This window comes from Talpa occidentalis, unplaced genomic scaffold (genome assembly GCF_014898055.3).
Source record: "Talpa occidentalis isolate TD23 unplaced genomic scaffold, MPIMG_talOcc4v2.1 talOcc4.2, whole genome shotgun sequence".
Lineage (NCBI taxonomy): Eukaryota > Metazoa > Chordata > Mammalia > Eulipotyphla > Talpidae > Talpa > Talpa occidentalis.
Genome location: NW_023602073.1, coordinates 108,623,345 through 108,646,377, shown reverse-complemented (window position 1 = coordinate 108,646,377; position 23,033 = coordinate 108,623,345).

The window sequence follows — 23,033 nt, the reverse complement described above, 5'->3', positions numbered from 1 at the left end:
CCAGAGTCCCCACAGTCAGGTGCGTGACCATATTGTAACGGGGTCCCGAAGTGACTCATTGTGCTAAAAATGACAGGCCAATTAGGAGACTTGGAGTCACACAGTCTCTTCTTTTCAAGTTCATTTGAAAACCGTTTAATAAATCAGGTATTTTTACCTCTAATTCCCTTTCTTGTTCACCCTATAGGCTGAGCCCAGTTTTCTTTCATCTCCCCATTATTACCAGCATAGTGTGAATGGAATACTGCTGAAGGCAGGGCCATAGTGAACATGTGACATATCTTTGGCTACTCAACATCCTTTCCCTTCTCCTGATGGCATCTGCTTTTTTTTAGGGAATTATTTCCTCCCTCTTTATAAGTCCAGGGTCCTGCTTCTCATCATAGAAGCTCTTGAAGAGACCACTTACCATGTGTGCAGCTCTAAGGCTGGACATATGTTCTGATGAGTGGGACTTTGACCCAAGGACCTCAGGAACAACTGGCAGAGAGCTGCACTGAATAGACTGATTTGCTTGCTTCTGATCTTCTAAGTGATCCTCAGTGTCTGCCCTTGACTCCTCTATCAGTTCTGTGATCACCAAATACCTCTTAATACATTCCCACTTGGTTGTATTACTGCAAGCCAATTTCTTTTGCTAGCCACCAAGAATCATAGTATAAGATCCCTGTCTGGCTGGAACATCACATGTGGATCTACAACGTTGTCTTCAAGTCTCCCCTGCCTAGAGTGTTCTCCTAGAATTGGCCTCAATTAGTTCTTTCCTCTGCTGGTGATCCAGCCCCTAGGTTTGGCCATCTTTTTCTGGTACTGATAGAAAATATCCCTTTAGCCTTCTATTCCTTATAGTTTCTGGCTACTAAGGCAAACGAACAAACAAAACTCACCACAACTCCATAACTGCCATTAATATGAGACCTTGTTCTCTAATCCCAACTCATGAATCTCAGGAAATGTATTACAAATGTTTCTCCATCAGAATAGCTGAAATTTAAAGGACTGACAATACCCAGTGTTTGCAAAGATGGAGAACAACTGCAGTTCTCACATACTTGCTCGTGGAAATGCAAAATGGTTTAATCACTTTTGAAAAATATGTTTGACAGGTCGTAATGACGTTAAATAAATATGTGCTTAATCTTTGCCATAGCCATCTCGCCTATAGGTACAAACCCAAGATAAATGAGTGCATATGTTCATGAAAAACTTGTACAAGTCTGTTCATAGCTTTATTCATAATAGTCAGAAACTGGAATGACCCAAATGTCCATCAGCAGAAAAATAGATAAAGAAAGTATAGGATATTCATACAATGGAATACTATGCAACAGTGGAAAATAACAATTAAATCATACATGCAACTGTCTGAATCTCAAAAAATTATATCGAGCCAAAGAAGCTGGGAATCCACATGATTCCAGGTAAAGGAAAGTCAGAACAGTACTTATCTTTGGGACAATATCAACTAGCAAGAGGCACAATGAACCTCCTGGAGTACTGGAAATCTATTTAATCTAGGTGGTAGGTCCATGGGTGTGAATGTATATAAAGATTCATTAAGCTGTACACTTCAGATTTGTATGCTTTATTGTGTATATGTACATCAGTGAAAAAGATGGAAAACAATAACAAATAATAAATCTTGGAAATCTGACTGTGGAATTGAGGCTACAGGAGTGGGGGGGAATACAAGAGGGAGGGGTGCACAATGGACTATGATAGGGGCTGAGGGTAACTTAGTGGTGGGTATGATGTGAGGACAGATGTTTTGCCTCTAACTCACATACAGTGTTGTAAACTGATATTCCAGTAATGATGATGATGATGATGATGATGATAAAACTCGTAACACCAGAAAAAAAGAGAAAGAGAAAAGGAGAAGCTGATGAAATGTATATCAGCAGTTCTACAATTTAAATGTTTTATTAATTCTGCTCTCAAATTAGATGTAAACCCCAACCCCATATTCAGCAGGATTTAAAAACTTTTTGTTGTTTTCCTCTGCATTCTTTGTTTATACCAAGGCATTGGAAGCTAATGTGTTTCCCCTTCCAGGAGTATTTTTATGTTCAAAGGGAAGCCAGGAGAGAAAGTAATGATTAACACAAAGGAATGACCAGCTTAATGGTGGGCTTTCAAGCATCAGTAGAGGAGGTATTTCAGGTCAAGGAAGGGTCAGGTGTAGTTCCCAGAGTATTCCATACTGAATGGGTAGACATGAGAATACTTCCTACCAGATATTTCTGCTCATCCACCGGTGAGACCAACAGCCTTTGGTGTTTCAAGCCTGGGATGGAAAAATCAGCCTACTTGTTTCCAAGAGATAAGAGGAAGGGTTTGTTTGCAGGGGCCAGTCTTTTCCTACAAAGCTGGGAGGGGATGTTTCTGGGGGCGAAACAGGCAACTTTCTCTTTACACTGGGAACAAGAACAGAAAGCAGGAAAAGGAGAGGCAAGGTCAGGGGATGCCAAAGTGAAGGTGAGAGGGAGTCTGGGGAACAGATAAGCCCCAGTTGGGGGAAGGGCTGAGAGGGAGCCCAGCAGAAAGGCCAGGCATACCTAATTTGATTGTGCTTCTCGTATATTATGTTTTCTTACAAGACTCTCCACCAGCAAAAAAGATCACAATTCGCTGAAAGCTAAGAAGATGGTTGGCAATTTTTAGCAATAAAGTACTTTTTAATTAAGGTACACATTGATTTTTAGACATGCTATTGTACACTTAATGGACTACACTATTGTGTAAACATAACTTTTATATGCACTGGGAGACCAAAAACTTCATGACTCACTCTATTGTGATATTGCTTTATTGCAGTGATCTGGCACTGCCCATACTCTCTCCAAGGTGTGCCTGTAAAGTGAAAATGGAGATGGTGCTGGCAGAGAAGACCCAGAAACAAGGGTCTCGTCCACATGGCAGCGGTAGCCTGTAAGTCTCCTTGACCTTTGTGGAGCAACTGGGCAGGGCAAGTTGGCCCCTAGCTCCTTCCTTTTAGTCTCCAAGCTCTCCACTCCCTCCCCTGCACCTACAGCTGAGTAGTTTTCTTGAAACCTCATCTGCTCGCATAACTCCCCAGCTTAAAATTGTTTAATAGCTGAATAGTATCTCCTTAAAAATGTCCAAGTTCCTTACTGTGGCTACTAGAGCCTTTCATGACTGGCCCCTGCCTGCTCCGCCAGCCTGATTTATTTTGTAAATAATGAGTTGATATGTTTTGTGGATTTTAGTTATAGGCCAGCTCATGGAATATGGCTGTTTAGTTCCACTTTAAGAACCTTGGAGGGTATTGATTGTATTTACTTATTTTTTAATTTTTTTTTTTTTTAAAGATTTATTTATTTTATACAAGCATTGGGTATAGTCAGAAGTGCGGGAGGGTGAGAGAATTCACCAGAGCCAGAGCAGGGAGCAGAGCAGGCAGAAGGACCGAGGTACACTGCTGAGGGGAGCAGCGGGCGGCAGGAGAGGTCTGCGCACCACGTGGGACCCTCCTCCGGTGGCCGGGGAGCAGCCGGGGATCGAACCGGCGCTGCAGAGGCTGCGGGCAGCTTCGCAACCCAGCGCTCAACCGCTGCGCCACCGGGGAGGCCCTTATTTTTTAATTTTTTAAACTGTTTTTTTAAAAAGATCTATTTATTTATACAAGAACTGGGGTACAGGCTAGAGGCGCCGGAGGGTGATAGGATTCACCAGAGACAGAGTGGGCAGACGGACGGAAAACGCTGCTGAGGGGAGCAGCAGGCGAGAGAGGAGAGGTCTGCTGTGCCATTTGGGTATCTCCCTGGCCGGCCGGGAATCCAACCCACGCTGCAGAGGCTGCAGACAGCTTCACAGCGCTGCGTTCAACCTGCTGCATCACCGGGGAGACCCCATTGATTGTATTTATACAACCTAACTCCAGGAGAAGATTGTGCATTCCTGTCCATGCCACAGGTAACCTGGCAGGACTTGACTCCTCACATCAGGCATGCTTACCCTTACCTATTGAGTGGGAGGGAGGAAGTTGGGATTGCCTAACTGAGGTTTGCTTAAAGAGATCACACCACCACCCCATACTATCATCAAGGACTCTGGTTCTGACGGAGAAAGGCTCTTCTATTGTCCAAATACTGGCCACCCTTCAAGATCCATTTCAAATATCACCTTCATTTTGGCCACTCAGCCATGGAATAAGGCTTTCTAGTATTTTGGCAGCAGCCAAGAAAATCTTGGGACCAGGAGTTGACAGATCTTGGAATGGTAACATGGAGGGGTGTTAATGGCATGAGGTCTAGTCTTCAGGGGCTCATAGCAAACATACCAGCAGGCATCACTCAGTAACCTTTAGGGTGCATCCCCCACTGGGGCATAGGAAGAGACAGTTCTAGCAGTGGACAGTAGCTAAAATTAAGTGAGAAATCTTGTCAGAGTAGTTTGAGGGGGCCAGTTCATTTAGAGCAGGATTCTACCTGGGAATTTGCAACTACTATTTGGGTGCCTGAGGGAAGAAGCAGGTAAGAGCAAGGCAGTGTGTCAGGGCCCCAGTGTGGAGAGGGACGGGAACTGGATCCCAGTCAAACAGACCACGTTGACCCACCTGGAAAGCTCAGGGGAAATTCTATAGGTCCCAGGAATTAAAGGCCCAGTGGATATTGCCTTTGCATCAGTGAAGGATCAACAAATGATTGATTCTAGTCACCCCAGCTAGCGCTCAAGGACTAGGTGAGGCTGAGCGTGAGGGTGAAGGCAGATGTGAGCTGCAGCTGCTGTGGGCTGGGGGGAGGCGGGAGCCTTGTTTCTCCTGGAAGGCTGTCCTGCCCTCCTCCTGCCCTTCACCCTGATATGTGCTGCCCAGTCTCCTCACTTTGTCTACATTCTCCTAATGTAAACGATCTTGCAGCATGTAGCAGAGGGGCAGGCACGGACAGTAGATGAGAGTTATGTTGAGTCAAATGCAAGTGCTCCTTGGCAGGGCAGTCTTGCCATGTGCAAGACTGTTCTTTAAACCCCTTTCCCATATTTCTCACATCACAGACCAGGACTCCTTTTCCTCCTTGAGGAGTAGAAGAAACCCTGGCTCTGGCTTCTCCAGAGGAAATATCCCAGGACCCTTAAGGAAATGGGGGACAGTCTAGGTACCCTACACCCACCTTCCCCTGCCATCTCAGCACACGTGATCTGTTCCTTCTTTTCTGCCCCCAACATCAGTGGAAAAACTTGATGTGGTTGCCATGGCGACCAGCCGCTGACTTCAGAGTGCATGTTTATTAAAGATGAAAGTAATGTATGCCTGGCTGATCTGAGCAGCTGTCAGAGGGAGACTCGGCTGTTAAGAAAGGAAGTCACTAATTTGAGGCATCATCACTCATTTCAGAGAGAGGCGGCTCCTTCATCTTCTGAGTGGAGCCAGGGGTGGGGGCTGGTGAGCCCTTGCAAGCATTTCTCCTTCAGGTTTTTGTTGTTGTTCTTTATGACTAGGATGGTAACTGTACGTCGTCCACCCTCATTTCCTACTGAAAGATACATAGCCTTTCAGTAGCGTGACAGATTAATTGGGCTTTGTGGGCAGCCCAGGAAACCCAAACCCTCTGAAGACGTCATTTCCTTTGGAATATGTATTCTGGATTCCAAGCCACCTACTTACGAATGAAGTTGTCTGTTTATTCATTCAACAACCTCCACCAGGTGTGCGGGAGGAGAGGCGGTGGCACTGGGCCGCAGAGGGACGGCGTGTTGGGAGTGCTCTGCTGGGCTGGGTGGAGAAGCCGTGGCTCCCGCGGGAGGCGAGGAGGCCGTGCTGGGGTGTCTCCATCCTTCAGCCACATGAGTTGTGTGCTCTTCAGAAAACGAGTCAGTTCGTTTTTCCTTTTTGTGCTTTTAATTTTTTCAATAATGAAATCTGAGAGCAAATTTGAATTCCAAGATTTAGCATGCTGCTTCACCAGGTATTTGCTAAGCTCGTGAAGCACAGTGCTCAGGGAGGCTGGGCGGTGTTCCAGGGGGAGCCGGGTCCCTGGTGCTGAGCATTCACACTAACAGGCTCCCTGCGGCTGCATGTTCAGGGAACAGGCTGCAGCTGTGTGGCCCTCAAGGCCAGAAAACAAGATGACCAGCCACAGCTGTCTGGTCACAGTCCCGCCAAACCTCTCATCCTTTCTGACCCCAGTTTCCTCAAAACTGAAATGAAAGTGAGGGGTGAGCTAACCCTTTTCAAAGGGAACTATTCTTTGGTTGGTGGTAGAGACTGTAAGTGTAGGTTTCTATAAACAGAAAGGCTCCTAACCTTAAAAAGCTGTGCAAGGGTTAACTCTGGGGCTAGGCCACTGTTAACCAAGTCCATCTGTGCCTCAAAGATGGCTTGGGCCAAGGCTGGCGATTCTTTCCAGGCCCCTGGAGTCACGCTGTGGCCAGGCAATGACAGGGCAGTCTGGTGTTAGGGGATGGAGATGGAGTATGTAGTTAAGGGATGCAAGCACTAGTCACTTACTTCCCCCACTGCCAGAGCCTCCTGCAGGCTGCTGCGCATACAGAACCCAGACTAGCCTGTGAGTCCACAGCTCCTGGGCAGGCAGGCCTCAAAACTGCCATTAGCCATTCCCCCCAAAGCTTTCATTCCTCTCCCACCCCATACCCAAGGCAAGCAGATCTGCTGGCTCATGAAACTGTAACACCTTCTTCTCCTTTTCCTGAATTCACCTGCAACAGTTTTTCTCCCAAGGATGCATATATGTCTTATGTTTACATGTTTTGCTGAGGGAAATTAGAATTCCATTTGTGGGGTGTCAAGATAGATTATAATTTAGTTACACATCTGTTTAAAACTTTTTTTTTTTTTGCCAATTATGCAAAACAGTAGTAGGGAGGGAATAGTACCCAACTGTCCATCCACACAATCATCTAACAGTTACTTCTAGGCCAGGCACTGTTCTAAGTATAAAGCTGCTTTCAAAGAGGATACTTACTTTTTCTTTAAAACTAGCTTTATTAAGTTATAATTTCTATATAATAAATTCACCCATCATAAGTGTACAGGCTGATACATTCTGATGAATGTATAACATCCTATAGCCACCACCATGATTAGGTTATAGAACCTGATCACCCCAAAAAGTTAGCTTTGCAGTCAATTCCCTACACCCAGTCCCTGACAACCACTGATCAGCTCGTGTGAATATAGCTTCAGCTTTTCTAGAATTCATATAGGAAACATAATTTTTAGGGGATAGTACAGTTAAAAAAAACAGGCACTTGCATTCCCAAGGGAGACAAGCATTTTGAAATGGGACACACAGACTGCTATTAGAACATTAGTGACGTCAAGAAGTGACTTTTAAACTGAGATCTGAAGGACTAATTGCATTTAGCCAGGTGAGGAGGAGAGAGAGCAAGAAGTGTTCCAAGCTGTGGGAGCATGCACCAAGGCCAAGAAGGGAGGCAGCGCGAGGCAGGTTTATCTGGGACCTACAGACCTTTATAGCTTAAGGATGGAGTGTGAGGGGGTGGTAGTAGCAAGTCCAGACTGAAGAGATAAATCTGTCCAAACAAAGGTCTTTATAAACCCTGCTTGACCCTTGTTCCCAGACAGTGAAACTCTGAAGCAGGAAGTGAGGGGATCAGATTTGAATTAGAAAAATCACTTTCTCTGCTGGTAGAAAACATGGAGGACAAGGAGCTAGGGTGGTGGCAGGCAATAAGAATGAAGAAAAGTAGGTAAATATGGGAGTTTAGGAGAGGTGATGGTACTGAGGCACTTTTTGAACGTGGAGAAAGTGAGAGAGAAATGTGTTAAGGAGGATTGCTAGGGTCTACCTTGATGCCTGTGAGAAAGATGGTGACTTTCACTGAAATTGACAGCACTGTCAGTGCAGGTTTGGGGAGGTAGGGGTCTGTTCTGGACAGGTTTGGGGGCATTTAGGAAGATGGCGTCCACAGTAGGGTGTGTGAGTCTAGAGTATAGGAGATAACCCACACTGTTCTTACCCTTCTCCAGTCTCTAAAGTGTTTCTGGATTCTTCATATTATGACTTACTAAAGGCCAGAGAATTTATCCCGTCAAGTGAAACATTCATTGTTTTCAAAGTTTTTTTCATAAGATTTGCTTTTTTGTAGTTGTTAAGTCTAGGGAAATTGTTCATGTGTTATAAACCTTTAAAAAACTGGAAAATTATTACCAGTTTTCCAATAATGGAAAACTTTTTTCCCCTCCCCTTTTAGATGAGGAAAGAGAAATGGAGTGAAATGGGCACCCTAAGCTTTGTAACCCTAAGTTGCCTAGGAACCCGGATGTTACATGGTCCGTGATACTGATAGATTGAACTTGGCTGCATCTATTAAATGAAATCAAGTGACACATTTCAATAAATGGAGTCTACAAGTGGATTCAACAGTCAGAGGAAAACCTTTCCTTTTCCAACCTCTTTTTCTCTTTCAAACAGAAAGCTATTTAGGAAACTCACCTCAATGCTGTTGTTGGCTTGCTTGTTAAAGGAAGATTGGAGAAATCTAATCTTATGTTCTGCCATTGGGGTATAGGGGCTGGAAAGCTGACGCAGAAGTATTGGGTGTGGAAGAGCGATGCGGAGGGGTAACAATATTGTCATTGTTTGAGGCTGAGGGAAGACACAGTCTTTTGAAAAACACAAACATTCCAATTAAAAGAAAATTTATATGGAATTCGGTAAGCAATTTCATTCCCTTCACAAAATTTGCAAATGTAGAAGTCTGTTCTCTCACAGTTCCCACAGTGGTTTGGCACGAGTGTACAGTACTCACAGCACACAGGTCAGACTTGACCTGGGTCCCTTTTTTGCCAGAGACCTGAATGGCAGACCCGCTACTCCCAAAAGCAGATAGTGTTTCTTCTCAACAAGAATTCTGACAGCCGTGATTTCAGTAGGCATATGTCATTAGTCAGCTTCTCAAAAGCTTAATTCAGATTACTTGGATTTAAAAAGTACCTCTCCCCTACCCATTCATAACTCATTTGATGAAAAAAGGCCAATCACCTACCAAAAAAACCATGAACGTGAGCAGTCATCTTGTCTGCCTGAGAACCCAGCATATTGTATATACAGTTGACTTTTCCTCTGCTCCCCTTGAGGCTGACACTCACAGCCTTGCTGTCCAAGGCTATTTTAAAATATTTTTACTTTCATTATAACCTAAGTCACATTGCTCTGGCATCCATTGCTGCCTTTTCTAAAGGGGTAATATCAAAGAAATTCAACACCCACTTTTCTCATTATTTGCTCATCAGCTTTGCTCACTCATCAAAAGACCAAGGCCATTTAATACTTCAGAAGATTATTTTGCCCCATAGGTGATATGTCAAAGGAAGGGGAGCTGGCCCCAGTGTCAGGTGACTGAGTTTTGTTCCTGTTTCTACTGTTGACTCAATAAATGCCCTTGGGCAAGTCACTGAGCCTCTTCGTGCTGCAGTCCCCAGGGATGAGAGCTGCCAACTGCATCATGTGAATCTTACTGTGCCCTTCGGGGTAAATATAGAAAAGGGCCAGGTGGCCCCAAACTGATGAGAGGAGGATGACCATGGGACAGAAAAATGTCCTTGAGCCGCAAACTTGATAATAGGGTCTGGTCACACCAGTGCCCTCAGGCATCTGTCCAGTTCTCTGTACCGTCAATACAGCACTTGAAATTTTCCAGAAAAGAGAAGGAACTGCATTAACCTCCCAGTCCTGGATATTCTCTGGGCCCCATGTCTCCACATCCCTGCACCTCTCCTGCCATGATTTTTATCACCAATTTTATTACCTGCTTGATCACTTGTCTCCTGAACTGGTAGCTTCTTAAGGGAGGTGATCATGTCTACGTTGGGCAACATTGTACCTCAGCATGGACCACAGGCCTGAAGTTATGCCAAAACTATTTGCCAAGTAGATGACTGAACAAGTGCTGTCTAGCCTTAATGAAATATTCTATTTTTACCTTACTGAGGTTGCCTCCTCCCAAGGTGTGATGGGATCTGACTAAATCCATCTCCCCACAATCCTACTATTTGTGTAATAACAAAAGCAGACCTCAGACTAAATGCTGTCACACATATGTATTTATTAGTGAGAAGATCTGAAAATATTCAAGCAGCTGGTTCTGTACGCTCAGCGAAGTGCTAGCCCTCGGACCTTTAGGGGTTCTGTCAACTCTTAACATGAAAAGTTCTCTTGAGAGTGACAGGACAATATTCTAAAGATCACATCTTGTTAGCATCAGGCAACCACGATTGTCTGCATTCATGGTTGAATACAGGAAAAGCCTTGGTCATGCCTCTGAGGCCATTCTGAAGGTTGGCCAGTGACGGGTTGGCTGGCAGTCACTCAGCTGTGTAAGAAGAGAGCAAGTACCTAATGTTTTAACCAGTCCCCGTGTCTCAACACCATTAGGGTCAAAGGTAAAGGCCCATTTATCACATTCTCTATATTAATCAATAGATTGCTAATTTTGCTAACAGAAACCATTGTTATCTCATTCTGCTAATTAGGCAAGATTCTGCTGTTGACTCCAGATAAAGTTAGTTAAAGCACTTGGGGCAACTACCTGTATAATTTTTTTTTTTTTTTTTTTTTTGCCATGTACTAATGGAAGCAGCAGAAGCAACTCAGCTTTCTGAAGAGCAATTAAAAAGGCCCATGAGGTCCTGCTCTTTGAAAATGAAGACAAGAGTAGCTTAGCCCTACAGAACTTTTCTCATGCATTTTTACCATCCCTCAGGGGGATTTTGTTTACTAGCTATCTTCCCCAGGTGAACCTTGGCCTGCAGTTTATAACTGGAATAAATTTACTTTCCAGTTTCTCTTACAATCTCCCTAGCTATGTAGGCAATTTTAAGCCTAGGGCAAAGATATCAGAACCTTTTGGTTCTACTGACCAAGGTTCCTCATCTTCCCCCCTTGGTTTCTGATAAATACTAAATCAAAGTCAATTGAAAAATGTCCTGAGGGCCTCTGGTGACGCAGGGGCTTGAGCACCACACTATGAGGCAGTCCGCGGCATCTGCAGCATGAGTTCTATCCCTGGCCAACCAAGGAGAAATCCACATGGTGCAGCAGACCTCTCCTGTCTTGCCCGCTGCTCCTCGGCAGTGTATTTTGGTCAGTCTGCCTGTTCTGTTCCCCGCTCTGTCTCTGGTGGGTCCTTTCATCCCCCGCATCTCTGGCCTGTGCCCCAGCTCTTGTATGCCTAAATAAATACATCTTTAAAAAAAGAAAAAAGGAAAGTCTCCTGTAATGGCTACCCTGATTCCTTGCACACTTTCTCTGTTCCCACCTGCCCAGTCTCTCAGCTGTGGACATGGGTGCCTTGCACTGCTGGGCCATTCCATACTGGTCAGGAGTCTACTGGTTAGCACAGCCACCGGTGCAAGCCTCAAGTTTTTGTGCTGCTACTAACCCTGACTGCCATTTATTGTGACCAATATGTCTCTGGAATTATATCATGTCCTCGAGGCCCTACACACACGTGCACATGTACAAATCACACACGTTCTGTTAGAGTGAGCTTCTATCTTGGGTGTCAAGTTCCCCACTGGGATAAGGTTTGTTCTGTACTTCAGTCGATATGAAGACCCTGCTCAGCTCTATTGGCTCTACCCTGTAGAACTAGCATCTATTCCTGGTTGGGTACAACTGAGCACTGACTCTCAGCACACATGACTCTCAGATGGGAACCATGCCATCCCATCTGGCTGACTGCTAGGAGCCCCTTTGGATACAATTCACATACTGAAGTTGCCAACTCCTCTAGATACAGGTTTCCCCTGCTATGCAAAAGTAGAACATTCCTATTTGGTATGATTTGGTAGGTTATTTTTTGGGTCTGTGAACAATATTAACATGAATTTATGTGGAAAATTTTTGAGTGTTTCTAGACCTCACCCCCCCCCCAAATAACTTACCAAATTAATAACAGTAAGATTCTACTTTTGGATAGCAGAGAAAACCTCTATTGCCTTTCTAACTATCTCTGGGACAGCAAGCCCTGCAGACCTGAGATTCCCCTAGTGCTAATCCTACCTGCCTATGGACTCTTTTCTTTCCCACCATTTGTCCTGAAAGCTTGTCAAGTGAACTTAGCTCATAGTGGATCATAGCATAGGGCCAATTTTATATTTCCTGTCTCTACGGTAAACAAGTTAGTCTTATTGTCTGTCATTCCCACTTAACCTTGCTAGGGGAAACCTAGAGGGACAACTTTAAGTGGTTGTATTTGCAATGTGTAACCCCACCCCAAAGCTGATGGACTCAGGGTGTATACCTAACCAACAGAAGATCAATAGGCTGATTAGCAATGTAAAGCCTAACCTGGCACACACGTACACACACACAATGTTTTTTTTTTCCTTTGGAAATTGAAACAAGGAAATACCAAGAAAAAAAAGAGTTGGTAGGAAGCTTAAAAATAAGAACATAAGAATTGGGGCCACATAGGTAACAAGCACAAGTTACAAAATATCAAGACTATGAGTAAGCAGAAGTGATGAAAAAGAGTTTCAAGGCACGGAAAGAAGACAGGAAACTGAGCAAGGCCAGTGGGCATGACTCACTAACACCTGCCAGAGTCCTGGGATCTCATAAAACTAGAGTAGTTCCCTAATTCCAGTGTGAGTCTATCCCTGACATGGCTAGTCCTAGCTTTTCTGGGAAAGACCAACTCCAATTGTGCTGTACATATAGTTTTACAAAGAACTCCCCTTCCTGAGCTGGTCTGAATCTGCTTGCTCCTTAAGACCAAGAAAACTCTGTATTCATTTCTACATGCAGAAATGGTGGCCCATGTCTTTCAGGTGTCCACCCTAACACAGTGTATGTTTTCTGAGTAAAAGAATATTTGAAAGCCCAAAGGAAAAGACAGGTTTGTGCATTTACTGTCTTATGTGCTGATATCTTCAGGTGAGCTTTCTCAAAGTTGGAAAGGATGGCCACGTTTCCTAGCACCCTCCAAAGTTTCACGAGATTAGAGACACACAGTTAATATTTTAAAATACAAATCATAATCAGACTCAATGTCTTCCCAGAGAAGGTAAATTGTTCTCCTTCCATTTTTAATCCGTTTAAACTGACCAACACATATACAGAGAAGAATTAATCATGTTGACTTTTGCATAGTCCTCAATATTTTTAGTATCTGAGTTTGTAGTTCCATTTGCCTGATTCATTTAAAAATTAACCAGAACTGGTTTGACATCATCTTCCCACCTGTAATTTATTTTTCAATTTCCTCTTTTGTAACTTTGATAACAAAGTTAACTTATTACGAGAAAGCAATAACTTTTAGGGGAATTTAGTCAGGAAGAGAACTTTGTAACTCACAGCTATTGAAAGTTATTTACTGGGCCTCCCTGGTGGCGCAAAAGGTTAAGCACCGCACTATGAAGCCGACCCGCAGCCTCTGCAGCACGAGTTCAACACCCGGCTGGCCAGGGAGAAACCCACATGGCCTGGCAGACCTCTCCTGTCTCGCCCGCTGCTCCCCTCAGCAGTGTGTGTATTTCAGTCTGCCTGTTCTGCTCCCAGCTCTGTCTCTGGTGAATCCTCTCACCCCCCTCATCTCTGGCCTGTACCCCAGCTCTTGTATGCATAAATAAATAAATCTTTAAAAAAAAAAAAAAAAGAAAGTTATTTACTGAGGAGGCATGGGGATTGATTCCCAATTCAATGATGGATGCCGGGGTGCCCACTGGAAGCTGTCAGTCCAGCGGTAGAAGTTGTTCCAGCTGCTCCCCCCACCATTCTGAGAACAGTGGTAACATTCCTGCCCCTGGATATCAGGAGAAATGGAAGGAGAGTGAAGGTTCATGCTAGCTCAGGATTCAGTGCACATTTACAGTCTGGAATTTTACACACGCTGTCACACTGTCCAAATCAGCCACCCAAGCACAAGTAGCCATAGACAATACATAAATGAGTTAGTGCAATGTGTTCCAATAAAATTTTATTTATGGATGCTGAAATTTGAATTTTATGTAATGTTTGAGTGTCACAACATATTATTCATTTGATTTATTTTTGGTCATTTAAAAATGCAAGAGGCCAGATGGCCACTAGGCAGATGAAAAAATACTCGCCATCGCTTCTCCTGGGGAATGTAAATTAAAACCATAATGAGATCCCATCTCACACCTGTGAGAATGGCTTATATCAAAAAGACCAGAGACAAGTGAGGGTATGGAGAAAAAGGAACCCTCTTACACTGTTGGTGAGAATGTAGACTGGTCCAGCCCTTATGGAATATATTATGGTGGTTCCTAAAAATATTAAAAATTAATCTACCATACAATCCAGCAATTGCACTCCTGTGTTTCTACCCAAAGAATGCAAAAACACTAATTTGAAGGGCCATATGCCGGCTTGTGTTCATTGCAGAGCTATTTACAAGAGCAAAGCACTGGAAACAGTCTAAGTAACCAGACAGATGAGTGGACTAGGAAGATGTGGTATATATACACAAAGGAATACTACTCAGTTACGACAACATGGATGGAATTGGGGGGATTATGCTAAGGAAAATAAGTCAAAAGGAGAAAGACAAATACCGATGGTTTCACTTACATGTGGAAAATAGAGAAAGAGAGCGTGAGACAATAGCAAACCACAAAGAAACCCTAGAAATCTGTCTGTAGAACTGAGAGTGTCAGAGGAAGCGCAGTGAAGAGCAGGGCATGGTGGACTATAGTGGAGGGCTAGAGGTGCCTTGGTGATGGGTGTGGCATGATATGGTTTGAAGGGGGTTGGTTGATCATAAGCCTCTAAATTACATACAATGTTGTAAACCAATGAAACCAACTTTTTTTTAATATTCTTTTTTTAAATTAAAAAAAAAGATTTATTTATTTATACAAGAGCTGGGTACAGGTCTGAGGCACGGGAGGGTGAGAGGATTCACCAGAGACAGAGTGGGGAACAGAACAAGCAGATGGACCGAAAGCACTGCTGAGGGGAGCAGCAGGCGCAACAGAAGAGGTATGCCATGCCATGTGGGTATCTCCCTGGCCAGCTGGGCACCCAACCCATGCTGCAGAGGCTGCGGACAGCTGGGCTCAACCCGCTATGCCACCAGGGAGGCCCTAAAACCTCAACTGAAAACAATGCAAGTGTCCATACCTTGTGGGCTGTACCAGAACAGGATGAGAGCATGGACACAACTTTGAGGTCCCTGCTTCTGCCCCACTTGAGTGTTGGGGACTCAGATCATAAAATAGATGCCTCAGAAAAAAGTGGGAGGGTATCCGGAGATGAAAACAAGGCTCTCCCTTCCCAGGTTGAGTCCTGGGAAGACTGTTAGCCTCTTAGGTGCGCTTCAAGTCCCCCAAGCCTTTGGAGCATCAGTGTTACAACAGACAAGGGAGAGCCCCAAAGAGGAAGCCTGGAGTGGTCTCTGTGACAAGCACCCAGAGTGGTGAGGACAAAGTAATCAAAGTACTGGATCTCCCTGTCAAAGGAAATGTGAGGAGGCCTAAGCAGCAGCCAGCAGATTCAGAGAAAGGCTGGGAAGAAAGGCCTACCTGGACCCAGCAGTCAGAGATGACAGCAGGTCAGGACCCTCTGGGCAGGCACAGCGCAGGCTGATCCCAAAGACCTGTGGGATGAAGCTCTCTGCAGAGGACAAGTGGCTGCCCTACTCTGCCAGGTTGGGCCAGGAGAAAGGTCTTCACCTGCATTTGCAGGAGGTAGCAGGGGATTTCAGTAGGACACCCTCTCAGCTCCACCCATGTCAGCACTGAAACAGAGCTGAGATCAAGTGCATCTTCCTGGTAGCAGCATCTGCATTTCCTTAGAGAACATTTTATCTGTTTATAAGGAGGGATGTTGAACAGTCACACCCATCTCTTATTGCAGGAGAAGGAGGGCTTCCAGGACCAACTGCAGGACGCTGACTACCCAGGGGCTGCACATTCTGTCCAGACAGGGTGTCACATGGCTGCTGCAGGAAACCCAGAAAGCACTGCTGAACTGGCTGCTTCCTGTGAGACCATGACATCACCTCAGGACAGGAGGCTGCACCCAGACGCTCCCCATTTGCAGTTCAGCTTCCTAGACCTCGCAGAGCTCTTGTGAGTAGGCCCCTGGTCTCAGGGGGGTCATACCAGAATCTCCTCAAGGTTCTCATTCAAGTTCAGCTCTGGAAATGATGCAATGTCTGCTGTTAATTCACTTTGATAAGAAGCAAAGTGGTTTCTTTATGCTTCTGTTTCTTTATCTGTCTTACAGTTGCTAGGACATATTTATTTGTTTAATCCACCCAGTTTCTCCTTCACAGATTTTTTTTTTTTTAACTACTGAAAGCCATCTGCAGAAACTAGAGCTGGAGATGAAGTTTATATAGCTGCTATAGTTCCACATCTCAGGGGTTTAAAAAAATGGAAATATTTATTACCATTGAACTGAACTCATCAATTCAAGATAATTTTTGCTTGGAACTCAGACTCCTCTGAATAAACAGAGGGTCTCCCCTCTTTTCTCTGGAGCCATCCAGTTCCTGTGCAGAGGGAGAGGGCACAGCGGTGCCCAGTCAGGGTGAGAAGGGCTTCCTAGCTCCCCATCACTGCCTGTCCTCCACTGGCACCTAATCTACGGTGACTCGTCATGCCTTGTCCTCATGGTCGTGCCTGACATCAACTACTTGTGCCCCAAAACCACCGTGGCCTCTCGTCTGTGGGCCCATTATTCACTCTCTCTATCCCAGTTTCAAGCTCCTGAAGTCTGCCATGCTGAGCCACTTGGGCATATTTGGCTGCTTTCTCTTTTTGCTGGGAAGTTGAGGGGGGTGTCTCGGGACACTCCCTCGGCCCCTTTCTCAGTTATTGCTGGTGCCATGCCAATGGGGGCTTCTCATACACACTTGCAGAGCCCCAGCCCACTTCTGGGGAAGTGAAACAGTTTCTTCTGCTCCAGGTTCCTCCTTGACTTGAATGAGGCTTTTATTGCTCCATCTCCTCAGACTCAGGGAAGTGAAAGGTGAGCCCAGGGTTTGGGACTCCCTCAAAGACATTTGCTAGTATCTATTTTAATTTCTTCTCACGATTCTCTCTTGCTTCTCTCAGCATCAGGTTTTGGACTGCATGACTCAAATAATAAAGATGTCAAGTATATGCAAATTACCCCCAAAAATTAATGCAATGCCAATCAAAATCTACCTGTACTTTAGAGAAAAAACTTGATATACTTACTCTAAAATGTTAAGGGGAAAATAGGTTCCACAGATAGCTAAATCCGTGGAAAATTGCCTACTAGATAATGAGGCGCCAACAGAATTTTTAATGCAGTGGGGGAGTGGAGTGGAGAGCTCGCAGGCAGCCCTGGGACCTACATCAATAGCTGCCACCACTGACCAATAGTGGGAGGATGGCGGGTTAGTGGATGGTGTTGGGAAAACAGGCAGAGGAGGAAAGGATGGAGGAAAATAATGTTGAATCCCTATATAGTTCTACATACAAAGGGGATTTTTCATGGATTAGAGCTCTAATTCTAAATAGAGACAAAAGGTAAACCTATAAAATGAGCTGGAGGAAAGCATTGTCACTTGGGACAGGTAAAAACTTCTTAAACAAGATTCCAAAAGTGCAAACCACAAGGCAAACATGATACATCTGATTACAACAAAATTAAGGGTTTCTGTTAGCAAGTGACACTGCAGACGAATTGAAATGAAGAGACAGATGACAGATTTGGAGATTTAAAATATCTAAAAATGACAAAAGCTGATGATCTAGAATATACAAAGAAATACTGAAATTCAACAAGAAAAGCTAGTATACCAAAAGAAAAATATGATCTATTTAAACAGACAGCTAACAAAAGGGAAACCCAAAAATATTACAGGGATACGAAAGAAAGTTCTCATTAGTAATCAGAGACATGCAAATTAAAGTAATGATGAGAGATCGCCTTATGTTCTAAGAGTGTATTAAGCCATAAGGCTTTTAGCTATTAGCCTGGCAAAGTTAGAGATCTTGATAATGCCAAGCACTGCCAAGGTGTGAGAATTAGAGACTCAACTTGCTGCTGGTAGAAGTGCAGTTTGGAGAATTATCTAGCTAACCAAAGGAAGTGGATGAGGGGCCTCCCTGGTGGTGCAAGGGGTTAAGACATAGCACTATGAAGCTGTCCACAGCCATCCGCAGACACTGCAGCATGAGTTCGATCCCTGGCCAGGCCAGGGAGGTGACCCACCTGGCACAGCAGACCTCTCCTGCCTCGCCCACTGCTCCCCTCAGCAGTGTAGTTGGGGAAAAGAAGTGGGTCATACCTTATGACCCAGCAACTCCACTCACCAGACAAACCCTTTGGAAATTCTCACTCTGTTGCATTAAAGGAACAGATAGAATTGGGTAATCCAGAATTTGTGGACTCGAAGTTTCTGTAATTTATACAGTCCTACGTAAGCAAAAAAGTACAAATATGAGTATAAAATTAGGTACAGAGGGCCTCCCTGGTGGCGCTAGGGCTTAAGTGTCAGCATTATGAAGCAATCTGCAGCTACTGCAGCACAAGTTCAAACCCCGGCCAGGGAGCTGACCCACAGGGCACAGCAGACCTCTCTGTCTCACACGCTGCTCCCCTCAGCAGTGTATTTCAGTCAATCTGCCTCTTCTGCTCTCCACTCTGTCTGTGGTGAATCCTCTCACCCCCCCTAACCCCCGCACCTCTGGCCTATACCCCAGTTCTTGTATGCATAAACAAATCTTTAAAAATAATAACAAAATAAAATTTGGTACAGAACTTTGAAAGGGTCTTGTGCAACTGAGGAACCCTAAACTTAGATTTTATTAGCCTCCCCATGGATTTGTTTCTATGTATGAGGAGCCCCACTGTAAGGTGGCAGGGAATTGAAAGCTCCTAAGCCAATTTAGTTGTCACACCTATTGGGCTTCCTGGGATAGATAACAGGTGATATTATCTCAGCATTCTTTTTAACAGTAAGACATCCACCAAAACTTTTTTTAAAAAGTGTAATTCTCCAGTGATGGGAACCCCCACATTGGTTCAGATAATCTCCTGTTACTGAGTGCCACAGAGTATAAATATGCAAATAGACCCATGGATATAGTCAGGAGGTCCCCAAGCCTCTGGCATGGCAGAAACATTTCATGGTGCTTAGAGATTTTGTAACACTTCCTAGTTACTGGCTCCATGGGATTCCCTGGGGTTTGTTGGGCCTTTCTTCACTCTGTGGTCTGAACATCAGGGTTGCAATCGTGGGCAGTGTGATAAGTTCATCTGCCCTAGACAGTTTTCTTGGAAGGGAAATGAAAGCTGGAAACACCAGTCTCCCCTGTGAAGTGAGATACCTAGAGACAAGAAAGAAACCAGAGGAGTATGAGCCTCTCCTAGTGGGGCTAGCTTTAGGGATTGCTATTATGGACCACAACATGCTACTCCAAAACATGCCACTTTATTTATTTTTTTTCAGATTTATTTATTTATGCATATAAGAACTGGGGAACAGACCAGATGTGTGTGTGGGGGGGGGGGAGTGGAGGAGGGAGGTGAGAGGATTCACCAGAGACAGAGTGGGGAACAGAACAGGCAGATCTACTGAAATACACTACTGAGGGGAGCAGGGGGCAAATAAGGAGAGGTCTGCTGCGCCATGTGGGTCACCTCCCTGGCTAGGGATCGAACTCGTGCTGCGGTGGCTGCAGATAGCTTCATAGCACTGTGCTTAACAACTTGCGCCACCAGGGAGGCCCCAAAACATGCCACTTTGACATAAGGGTTATTGTGAGATGGACACAGATGAGAAGGAGCAGGTCCCAAAACAAGGTCTCTGCCCTCGCCCTCTGTTTGCAAAAATAGATTTAGATTCCTATCACTAATTCCCTTACTAGTCCAAAGAAAGCAGAGAAGGAATCTGTATAATAAATCTTTCTTAAACAACCCTCTCTTCTGTTAGTTTCCTCCATATATTTACCTTCCTACGGTTGGCTGCCCTTGGAAGCCTAAAGTCCTTTTCCTCTGTCTTCTTTGGTAAGTTGCTATATAAACCCAAGTTCTTAGTTTCTCCTGCATGTATGTGTGATGTGACATGTTAGTAAATTCTGATTGTTTTTCTTGTTCTTTAAAAGAATTATTTTAAAAGGATTGATTTATTTATGCATACAAGAACTGGGGTACAGGACAGAGATGTGCTAGGTGAGAGGATTCACCAGAGACAGAGCGGGGAACAGAACAGGCAGATCCACTGAAATACACTGCTGAGGGGAGCAGCAGGTGAGACAGGAGAGGTCTGCTGTGCCATGTGGGTTGCTCCCTGGTTAGCCAGGATCGAACTAATGCTGCAGAGGCTTCGGATAGCTTCACAGTGCTGTGCTTACCCACTTGTGCCACCAGGGAGGCCCATGATTTTTTTCTTGTTAACCTGTCACTTGCCAGTCTAATTTCCAGAGCCCCAACTGCAAAACCTAGAAGAGTAAAGGAAAAAATTTTTTCTTCTCCACACTACCTCCACACAAATAGAGAACAACGAGGAGGAGGTGGCAGTGCAGGTATGTAGGAGTAACCTGGCTGCAGAGGCAGGGGCAACCAGGACTGAGGAACTGGCAGGGACCAAGCTACATTTCCATGGCTGTGATTGGTGTGTATCTGGCCTATTTTTCACCCAGAACAGCCCTGTTTTTATTAATCTTCAACTATATGGCAAGCTTATCTCCAGTAATAATGACAAAATGGAATAGGCAATAATAATGCACGGAAAAGAAACACAGAAATATTTTCAATTGAACTTCATATATATAGTGCCACTATGAAATAAAGATAAAATGAAATAAATATTATATAGTAAGGAAAATGGATTTTATTTTCATAACACTAATATGGTTTTTGAAAAAAGGGAAAAATACATTTATTTGTTGCAGTATTAGATAATGTTATGGGTTATGATGATTTAAAAAAGAATTGAAGAACAGAATTCAATTTCAAAAGATTATTTTAAAGTCGATTACATATCACATATGAACCAAAATCTGTTATTCTCTATCAAAATTAGGGGGGCAAGGGAAGTGACTGCTTAGTGGGTATGGGAGCTCCTTTGGGGATGATGAAAGTGTTTTAGAAGTAGGTGGAGATGGTGATTGCACAACATTGTGAATGTCATAAATGTACTAAATGGTTCATTTTATGTTATGTGAATTTCCCCTCAATTGTGAAAAAGCTAAAAAAGATTCCACCTCACAGTTCATGCTGTTTCACTGCTCTAAATTATTGAGCACAAATAAAACCCCCAAATGGTTACCTAGAATGACAGCATTAAAGTAACAGATGTTCTGCTCCTTCATCTTAACAATCGCTGTGTTTCCATGTTTGTTTCAACTATATTATTTAAGCAGGGGCACGTGTCATATCCAGGAGTTGGAAGGACCTAGGATTCTGAGTTTGAGACTTCTCCTGGTGTGTGGAGACAGTTTAACAGTTGTTGTTTTTTTTAAGATTTATTTTTTATTTATACAAGAACAGGGGTACAGGCCAGATGCGCAGGAGGGTGAGAGGATTCACCAGAGTGGGGAACAAAACAGGCAGACGACAGAAATACACTGCTGAGGGGAGCAGTGGGTGAGACAGGAGAGGTCTGCTGCGCCATGTGGGTTGCTCTGAGGTCGGCAGGGAATGAGCTGGCACCGCAGAGGCTTTGGACAGCTTCACAGCGCTGCGCTTAACCGCCTGCGCCTCAAGGGAGGCCCAACAGTTTAACAGTTTAACTGGGAGTTCTCTGAGATACCTTTCATATACAGATCAGTGCACATCAATGGAAAAGTAGTACAATTTGCCAATTTGAAGCTGATACGTGTATAATTAAAAATCAAAAGTAACCCCAGAATTGTTTAGAATTTAGGCCCAAAAAATATCTTTGGAGGTAAGAGTATTTTATCACTCCCATTATGTAGAATTGTCTATTCATAGTGAAAATAAAAAGCAGACAAAAAAGAAAGAAGAGCAAGGTGATAGATACATTAAGTACCTTGATTGTGGTGATTATTTCAGAATGCATATGTATAGCAAACTGTTAAGTTGTACACTTTAAATCTACACCATTTTAAAGAGTCAATTATACTTCAATAAAGCTGGGGGAAAGCAGAACACTTTTGACTTGGGTTTATTTCTGCTTTTGGATCCTCTACAGAAGATGCAAGCTTCCAGATTCCACACCTGTGGCATATCATGTCTCGGCTCCCCGGAGGTCCTTGCTCTCCTGAACTCCCTACCCAACCCCCCCCACCCCCGCCCTTTGGCACACCATGGCTGTGGATCCACCTGCAGCAGGAGCAGAGACCTTACTTCAGGGTCAGACACCACACTGTCCTTCCTGCCTGCTGCCTGGGCTTGGAGGCCGTGTCTGGGGATGCTGTGCCGGGAGTCATGGGGCAGTGCACATCCACACCTTCCGTCCCTGCAGGCACTGCTGAGGAGACTGAGCACAGACTGCGTTAAGATTTGGAGAGAGCAGATGGCTATTTTTTAGAGCATGCTCTTAGCCTCTTCAGAAAAATTTAAGTGGAGCCCACTTGCCATGCTTTAAAAGTTTGCGCTTCCCCTCCCACATATCATGAAATCCTAATGTCCAATGTGATGGTATTAGGAGGTGGGGCTCCCCAATGGTGATTAGGTCATGAGGACAGAGCCTGCATGAATGGAATTAGTGCCATTATAAAAGAGGCCCCTTCTGCCATGTGAGGATGCAACGAAATGGCCATCTTCAACTTGGAAAAGAATTCTCACCAGAAGTTGACCATGTCGGTGCCTGGCCTTGGATTTCCAGCCTCCATAACTGTGAGTAATAAATTTCTGCTGTTTATAACCCACACAATCTATGGTAGTTTATTACTGTCTCCTGAATGGACTAAGACACCACTGTAGAAAGGAGTGCCCATCATAGTTGCCGCAGTGGACCCAGTGGTTATACATACCTATTATAGAGTTATACAACCCTCTTATACATAATTGTAGTGGCAGGACTGGCCACTGAGCAGGTTTTCAAATCCAGCAGACCGGGTAAAGGAGGAGTTAGAGTCCTCAGTGGTTTTTTGCAGGTCTTTTATTGGGATT